The sequence below is a fragment of the Vidua chalybeata genome, chromosome 10 (assembly GCF_026979565.1).
Source record: "Vidua chalybeata isolate OUT-0048 chromosome 10, bVidCha1 merged haplotype, whole genome shotgun sequence".
Lineage (NCBI taxonomy): Eukaryota > Metazoa > Chordata > Aves > Passeriformes > Viduidae > Vidua > Vidua chalybeata.
In genome coordinates, this window is record NC_071539.1 from 24,182,116 (window position 1) to 24,191,609 (window position 9,494).

Here is a 9,494-nt window from a genome sequence, read left to right on the forward strand (position 1 = left end):
AAAGGGGTTCACTGTGCTGTGGCTGACGAGATTAAAGCCAAGCTAAGGTCAAGGTGTGGTTCTATTGCCTGACCTCAATGGACACGCATTAACCTGGGTGTGGTAGGAACAAACACAGCACCAAGCAGATCTCTGCAGCAGATTTTGGTAGCCAGTGCAGGCAAGGTGCAGTAATTCACCAGCTGCTGAGAAATCGAGTACAAAACTGTTGGTGCTGCCTCAGTGCATAACAAAAATGTTGTAATTACTCTCCCCAAACATGATTCCATGCCCAATGGAGGAGACGGGAGGTGCTCCTGCCAGGAGCATTGGTTCACCCTGGTTGGCTTTTTAAAATGAACTGAAGTGACAATCAAGCACCACGGAAATGTGGTTTTGGAGGGATTAAGGCCCTTGTAGCACAAGGGTGTTCGTAAAATCTCACTTCTTGGCTTTAGAAGTCTGCATTTGGGCAGGAGGTCTGGGCACTTGCTGGCAATGTGCAGAACCAGTGAAGTCTGGGCAGAAGGGAGGAACCTGGCAGCAGTTCATTTCAGTTTTTGAATCCTGCCTAAGGCTTTCTCCTACATGAAATTCCTAATTCCTGAAATGGTCTCTGTACCTCCTGCATGAGGAGCATTGAGTGTCTGACATTCCACAAAGGGAGCTGGGCACTGTTGTTCAAGATACTCTGGAGCACAGAATATTGTATATGTGGCTCTGAACTCCTCCTGCTGAAACTTTTCCTGGGGGGCTGGAAACAAAACACGAGAATAGATGTCATAGCTCAGTCTAAGTATTCCCTAGGGATAGGAAAAACTGGATTCCAGTCACCTTACCAGACATTCATTCGAACAAAAATGGAACAGCTCCAAAAGAGGAGTGGGAACAACAGAGTCCTTTTCCCTATTGACTTGTTACTTTCAAATTTAGGAAAAGGAGAGATGAAATGAAGGTCCAAACATCCCAGCCTGTGTTCTTCTGCTTGGCTAAATAAAAGAACCCACAGTCATTAATATTTATAAAATAAACATTAATAGCTGTGGGAAACAAAGTCTGCTTAGCCTGTTCTCTACCAAAGAGCAAGGAATTAATCCTGCACATAGATGTGTGCCCCTTGGCATGTGAGGAAAAGGTGCATGCTGCTAGACTTGGGACCATCTGTTCCCGAGGCTACTTCCACCCTTCACCTCTCCTTGGGAATTCTACAGTGGTAAAGTCTTTTGTACACCTGGACCTTAATGCCACCTGCCCTGCTCCAGAGCCTTGGCCTGGTGTCTGGAGTTGTACTACACTGTTTGAAAAACTACTTAAAAATACTGGTTAGGCTTTTAAGAGTTCAAAGAAGGCTTAAATACTTCATGAGTTGTGATTGTCGTTGCTCCTTTGAAGGCGAGGTGCAGGATCACAAGTGAGATGTTGAAAGCCTGTGAACGTTTGGAAATTCTAGGAGGGAATTTGGATGTGAGCTGCAATCCTTGTGGCCAGGACAATTTCTAGAAGCCCCTTTCCCCCATAAAGTTGCATCTCAGAGGTAGTTTATTTAAAAATAAAACGTTTAATATTCTAGACCACGAACAACACTAACAACAAGCAAAGAAAGGCATTGCAAATGGCTGTGCGTGTAATCGTCACACCCGCGTTTGCAGCTCAATGGGATAATCTTTGTTTCCTTGAGAGGAAAAGGAAAGCTCCAGATAATATTTCTGAAACAATTCCCTGTCCTTAACAGCTGAGAGATGTTTAGGTTACAGCTTTGTTTACCGGGTTGTGCTGGTTAAATGAGTGGTGCGTACAGACTGAACTGCGGGGCGGCTGCGGCGGCGCGGAGCTGCTGCCTGGCCGGGATCCGTCATCGCGATGGATCCAGTTTTGGGCTTGGGATGCACTCAGAGCCCCCAGAGCTTCCACCCCCGGCAGAGCGGTCAGCAGGGCAGGGCTGCCGTGTCGTAGTGGTCGAGCAGGCTGTGGGCGATGAAGCCGCGCTGCGAGTGCAGGGTGCCGCAGGGCCGGCAGAGCAGGATCTCGCAGCTCGGACACATCGTCCCGGAGCGCCGCGGGGCTCCGGGCTGCGCCAGCGAGCACGGCTCCTCCTGCGGCCGCCGGGAGCCTCTCCTGTGCCAGCACCTCCGCTTGTCCTCGGCCAGCGGGCTCCTTCCCTGGGGGCTGCAACCGGCACAGACAGAGATGACAAGCTCAGCCCGTGCACTCCTGGATGGATTCAGGCAGCAGAAGAATTAGTGAGTTCCTAAATCGTTAGATTTATGAACCCTTCCAGAGGCTGGACCTGTGACACCCTTTCCAGGTGTGTGGCCACCTGGAAAAAACAGGGATGGACAGAAAAAATGGAGAGTCTGGCTCTGGTGCTGTGGTGGCAGTGACAAGCCATTAGTTTTAGAGCACAGAATTATTAAAGGATTTTCATCATTTAAACAAAACCATAAAAGAGCGGCATCAGCTAACTGAGTAGGAGCTTCAATGCGCAGCTCTTCTGTGCATGGCTGTGGCATGAGCCTTGTGTGTTTGCAGGAGGACAACCTCCACAGAGCTCTGGGTCTGACCCCATGCTCCCCTACATCATCACAAAGGTTCTTGTCCCACTTGTGTGCACCAGCAATGCACAACAATGCTGGCCAGGATTGCACTGAGGTGGAAGAGCTGAAAGGAAGGTTCTCCTGATCGAATTATATACCCTTCTGTTCTACCTACACAATCCCTTACAGAGCTCATGAATCAGTGCTGACTGTAGGGATGATCTGGTTTGGCTGTACTGCTGTGAAAGGTCTGTAAGCTCTGATGGCTCGAATGCATTTAAAAACCACTGCCATGCACTGTGTCTCTAGGAGTAGGTCCAGTAAAGTCTGAAGGCTGACTCTCTCTCCATTAAAATGGGAGTACCATGGGAGGTTACTAGATCACTGCTCAATTTTAATTTTTTTTTTTATCTCTAACTGGGGAAAATTAATATTTATCACTTACAAAAAAGGATCAATGCTCAGAAAACATGATTTTATTGTTTCAATTGTATTTGTCTGCCTCCTGAATGCACTCTTCAGTGAAATTATGAACAACACAGAACATTTCACAGCAGTAATTCACTTCTTGGATGTTTGACTATGTTTCTAGTCCAGTTCCTCAGCAGTGCAGCAAAAAAAATCCCAAAACCAAGCCCTTGGTATTAATTGTGCTGCAATTAGATCAGTCTGGGGGAAAAATCTGGCTCTCAGGTTCATTTCTTGCTAGTGTATTTTAATCTTCTGTGGAGCCTGCAACCAGCTGCTGTGGCTATCAAGCCTAATGCAGTTAGCTGAGTAATTGTGGAGACTTGCGTGCACTTCCTGCTAAGACGGTAATTTCATGATAATTACCAAAGACAGACTCCTTTTAGGAGATCTGTAGGGAAAACAGCTCTTGGATGAGAAAAGACACTTTTTGGAAACCCCTCCTTGATCTTAGCATATACTCAGTTTACTTCATGTTAAGGAAGAATAATACCAGGGAGAAAGACACAAGAAGAGAATTTCAAATCCCGTAAGAATGATTATGATAACTCAAAACGAACACATTCACAGAGCAGTAAGTTCAAAATAATTTTTGCCTCTGCTTACTTAGGTTAAAAAGCCAAATAGTTATTATTTGTTTGTCTTTTTGTTTCATTTCCTTCTTTCTCCTTCTAACTGAAAACAGTAAGTATAAAGGCACTATTGTAGGAACACAAGCATTAATTATGAATTTTCAGAAATTTCAAGTATCATTAACTTTGTTGAACAGTGATTTTTGCTGCTGCCCATGCATTGACATTTTCCATTGCACCCTGGAGTTACAGCTCTGGTGCAACAAAAACTGGAGCAAAGTGGGGTTGTCCCAGTGGCAGTGCTGGTGTGTACCTGGAGAAACAGAGATGCTGTCCCTGCTAGTCTCTTGCTCAAGGCATAGGGAAATGGATGTAAGATAAACACACAGACGCACAAGACCTGGAGAAGTTAATTTCATCTCTAGTGCTGCCAGTGACTTAATAGTTTTAGCTCATGTTGTTTAATTAGCCTCTGTTTCCTCGTTTGTGAAACATTAATCCAACAGAGGTAACAAGGTGTCTGTGGCTCTTCCAAAGCTGCTCTGGAAATGCTCACAATTTTTTTGTTTGAAAATGTATGCAAAATATAATCTTGGATGTACTTACAATTTCTTTTTGGGAGACCCAGAGAAGAGGCTCAGTCGAGAAAATCTCTTCTTGAGGAGCCGCTCTCGCTTTTTTCGGCCGTGCTTCCCCTCTCCTGTGCTTTCTTCTGTCAGTTCTTTCTTTCCTTTGTGCCAGCTCATTTTATCTGTCATACCAGCAGCACCTGCTTAGCTGGAAGCAGAAGTCTGAGTCTGAAGACCTCTGCTTTGCTGGGTTGTACCTGGTGAAGTCTGGATCTGCTGCTTTACAGACCTGAGAGGGTCCCAGGCACGCAGGAGTTCAGTGGAGATCACTGAGCAGCCACTTTCCATCAGATGAAGCAAATACTTGCTCTGAAAAATCCTGCAGGCACAAAGTGACTCTGGATAGTCTTGTTCTATTCCAGATAATTATGGAAAGTAGGCTTGGACATTAAATAGAATGAATATTTCCCTCTGCACGCTCTCTTTCATGATTGAGGAGTTCCTTAAACCAAGAGCAGAGGCAGCTTGTTTGACACCAGCAAAGAGCCAGGAGCCAGGGAAACAGCTTTGTGCAGGGACCAGAAGCAGTGAAATAAATGTGAGATGGAACAAACACTGCTAGGCAAAAACAGACCCCTGAAAAGATGAAGAAACAGCTGGGGATTTTAGTTAAGGCTTGGAAATGGTTTCCTTCTTCTTTTGATAAAGCAGTTGATTAGCCTGCATTTCCGCATTGCAGTGCTTTGTCTCCAAGAATTATCCCTTTGGCCCCTCTGATCGAATTAGCCCCTCTGCTCCACATTTCATATTTGGTAATTGCGTTAACTTTTGGTCGCTTGACTTGGAGGGTCACGCTCCCCCCCTCCTCTGTCTGTTGTCTTGTTCCTGCCTGCTACAAATATTTCCCACAAATCTTCTAAATCAAACCACACAAAGGCTTAAAAACAAAATTGGCAACCATTTTTAACTTTTCCTCTTTTACTCTTCTTCTCCCTCCTCAGCCCCTCACAGACTTGTAAGCAGAGTTCCCTGTACCCAGTTTTTACCATAGGGACACACACAGGCAGGAGGGAGTGGGCCCCACTGTGCAAATGCTTGGCAGGATCACACCTGCAAAGTTTTCAAAATTATCAATTAATACACATTAACAAGGAATTGTCAATCCCTTGAAGGAACACAGAGCATCACACCTTGCTACTCAGGCTTGGTAATGAGCTACTCAGGGTTTTAACAGAACCCAGGTAAGCTGGACCTGGATCCCTCAGAGAAATGGCAGAAAAGACAATTTTTGAGAGGAATTACAAATGCTTCACTGACCTGTAAAGGAAATTATCACTAAAGCACTAATATGCTGTGAAGGAATGAATAGAAATTGTGAGTGAAAGAAAATTACACACCCCACAAATACAGACTTGAGGTTTTAATTTGTGACAAAATAATCTGCAAATGCAAGACCCATTTTAGGCAAGCAGTGGCTGAAGTGAAGCTCTGCAGAACAGATCACCTGTGGCTAATAGAGGCAGCAACTGGGCAGGCAGGCATCTGCCTTGCTTCTGAGAAGTGAGCTGCAAAGGCTGGGTCATTCAGTACCAATTCCACTTTTCTAAAAAGTCAAGAGAAGAAAACAAGCCATTTAAAATAAACATGTAGAACTTGGTGACAAAGGATTGAAGATACTTGGAACAGATCTTTTCTTTATCCTTTCAGACAACAGTTTCTGGGAAAAAAAAATGTACTTTGCACATGTATAGTGTTTAATTTCTCTTTTAAAGATTACTTTGTCTGGCTATACTGAGTTTCCAGTGGCATAAATTCTGAAGATTTAGGGGGAATTCCTCCTATACCTTGTTTAAATGCATTGCCAGGTCAGAAGATTTGAAAATGTGGCATTTGAATAATTGATTTATTTCTCTTGCTTTTCTTTTCTCCTTAAATCTTGTGAAACTTAATTACCATTGCTTTCTATAAACCAATTAATTGCTCTCCCCTTTCTTATTTGGCACTAATGGTGTTTTGTTTTGTGAGCCGAAATAACCAGTACCAGTGTTACTGCGGCTGGCCCTGAGATTTACTCTATTGTATGGGTACTCCATAAAGCTATGGACTACATGAGGACTCTTCTGAGTGGGGATCCTACTTGCAGATCCACGAGAAAATACATTTCTCTCGGATGAAGATCATGTAACAACAGTTCATAACATTTTCAGGAGCCTCAGTGTTCTATCTCCAGGTTGCCCCTAGATAATTATAAACAAGCTCTAGCACCTGCAGGACTCCAGATGCAAGAATTGATTTCCACTGATGATGGTGCTTGGTTGGCTTTCATTCTGGAACATCCTCAGCAGTGTATTGGTGGCTCTGAAACTGCCCTCATAAACAAAATTTTGCTTCAGGGCAAAATACAAATTATGGATGGGGTAAAACCCCAAGAGTTCACAAAGCAGACTGATTGTTTTCCATACCCAAGAGGGGCAGGATGAAGATGTAGGAAGTTATTTTCCAAAAGTGGAGCATTTCCATAGCCATCCCTCCAACTGCACCAGCCCTGATCCTGCTGTTGTTGCTACACCAAACAGAATAAGAGGGAAAATCTCTGTGGCAGTGCAAACAGAGCAAAAGATGCCAGACAGGAAAGGAGTTCCAGAGAAAGTTCCTGAATAGCAACCGGGGGACAATTTCTCTGTGTCACCAGGATGCAGATTTTCTGATTCAGTTTTGTGACTTAAATGAAATTTAAGCTGTTTGAACTCATTCTGGTCGTATTAGTTTTGCCACCACAGGGTGTCTCTGCATCTCTTCTAACACCAAAGGCTTTGGTGGCCTTTAATGGCAGTCTGCAAGATCCAGGGAATGTAGGGCTAAAGGAAATGTCCCCCAGATCAGTTGTGGATTTTCCTCAGGATTGTGAGCCTTCTTGGATTGGAATGGTGATGCCTTCATTAGCTGGTAGGAAATTCTATTTTTAGAATCACAGCTACAGTGCAGTGATGTTGTTTAATTTGGTTTAGAGAACTCTCTGGTACCACTCTGGAGGAAGCCACGGCCAGATGATCTGGGGCACTGGTGTAGATTCAGCTGATTCTGCACTGTGCTTCACAAGGTCTGAGGTGTTTTCCCTGTAGTGGAACGCTTCTGCTAATTTCTGATTTCTAATCTTCCTGACTGCCATTTCACCTTTATGCTTGTGTGGATATTTTCTGTTCCCCTTCAATCAGGATAAAGGTGGCATGGGGTCAGCACAAACACTGTATCATTTGCTCTGGATAGTTTGTATAATAAAAAATTTCAAATATTTCAATGTGTTGGATTTGGAGTCTTCCAGGTTTTTTGTTTGGGGTTGTTTTTTTTTTTTTTAGACCAAAGACTTGTGAGCTTTGGTCTAGCACCAGCACTTGTTCCACCCTGCATGTAATGATGACTGGAAGTGAGACCACAGAAAGGGCAGAAAGGTCTGGTGGAAGGTCTCTCTGTCCCAGAAGCTGCTGGCCTCACAAGCCAGGCATGACTTGTTACTTTCTCAATATTCAGGTGTGGCTTGGGTTTAAAGATGAAGGTGAGAATGTCCCTGGTGGCAGGTGGTGCCTGTGTTTGGTGCCAGCCTGAGTGTGGGTGCTGCTGTGGCATCACACAGATAATCACATAAATGTATCATATAAACAATCAGATATATAATATATGACATAAATGTATCTTTGTCTAGGATATCTGAAAAGTAAGCTCTCCTCGGAAGGGAAGAGTTCCAGAGGAAGTCCAGATGAGAAATGCTGAGCTAAGTAATCTGTGGGTGGATAAAGCCTGAAGGTAATCAGGGAATCTCCTGATTGTCATCAGGGTGTACCAATAGGTTGAAACTCCATCTTTACATAAAGAAAATATAGTTTGAAGTGTTTTCTACTTCCATCAGGAAAAGTTTCTATGGCCAGGCTCTCATCAGTGTGATAAATGAGCAAAAAGCCTAAGGTTCAAAGTGGTGCCCAAAATGTCAAAGTGGCATTTATTCATTCATGCAGATAATTGGCTCCAGCACAAGAGACAGAATCCAGTGGCAGGAGGTATGAGGAGTCTTTAATGCAGTGAGCAAGCTCTCAGACAGCAGAGGAGAGGGAGAGGCTCCTGTGACTGTCACTCTGAGGAGTTCCATTCTTCCCCAGGGAGCTGGATCCCTTCAGAGCTGACAGCCCATGGCTTACATCTGAGTCAGGCTGTGATAACACCTGAGCCCAGATTTGGGCAATAGCTGGGCGTCCTGATGTCTGGGCTGTGGGTGCTGTCACATTCCCTGGCTACATTCTGCATGAAAATACTCAGCTGGTTGATAACAAGCTGAGAAATTGGGATTGATGCCTTGCTCACTCCCAGTAACTGGGGTGCCTTTGCCTATTGCTTTGAGGAACAATTCACCTTTTCTTAGATTTCCACATCAGAAAACACAGATTTGATCTGATGACACTGTTGCACTTTATTCCCAACAGGCATCCCAAGATTTGAGGTCTAGGTACCTAGCAAAGCTACTTAGCAAAGCTACTTGCCTTATCCAAATACCTGTTTTGAATGGCCGGTGCTGGCTGCCACTGACACCCATGGAAAATTAGTGAAGGCAGTGACAGGTGAGGCATCTCTTCACAAGTGAACAAGGTATCGTTGGGGCAGCAGTGTTAAATGCCACTTCTTAAAAAACCATGCAGACTTTCTTATTCCTTCACCTCTGTTCAGAGTATGTGAAGGCCTTGGTTTGCATGCAGAACATGTGCTCTTTCAGAGTTTCAGTTCTGCACAGGGGAATGGGGCATGCCAGGGAGGTGCTGATGTTCATGGAGGGTGAGGCTGGATGCCTGCATTGAGGGTGAGTGTGAGGTGACGTCTAAGCCAGAAGCAAGGGCTGTACTTCCTCTGAGACATAACCTTTCCAGAATCAGTGCTTGATCTGGTATCTTATCTGTCTCTGGATTTGCTCTGTGGGTTTTCATCCACAGGTGGATGAAACGACACGCGCGACAGCGTGGGATCGAACGGCAGCACCTTCCGTCATTCTCTTCCTTTTAAAAATGTTTTTTTCTAGCGAGGAGAGGCAGAAAGAAGGCGGTTAGAGAAACAGTCCGCGGTTTCCACCTGACCCCCGCAGGCTGCCGGCCGCAGCGAGCCCACTCCGGTGACCACACCCAGCGCTGTCCCCGGCGCTGCGGGCAGGGGCCGGGGCTGGGGCTGCCCCCGCTCCGGACTCCGGGAGCGCTCCCGCGGGCAGAGGGTGTGGAGGGGGCACTCCGAGCCTCGCCTCTGCTCCCAGCCTGTGATGCGAGGCGCAGGCATGCTCAGTAGCCGGTGCCTACCCCTCCTCTCCCAACAACAGTGCCTACAACAGTAGGAGCCGGCTG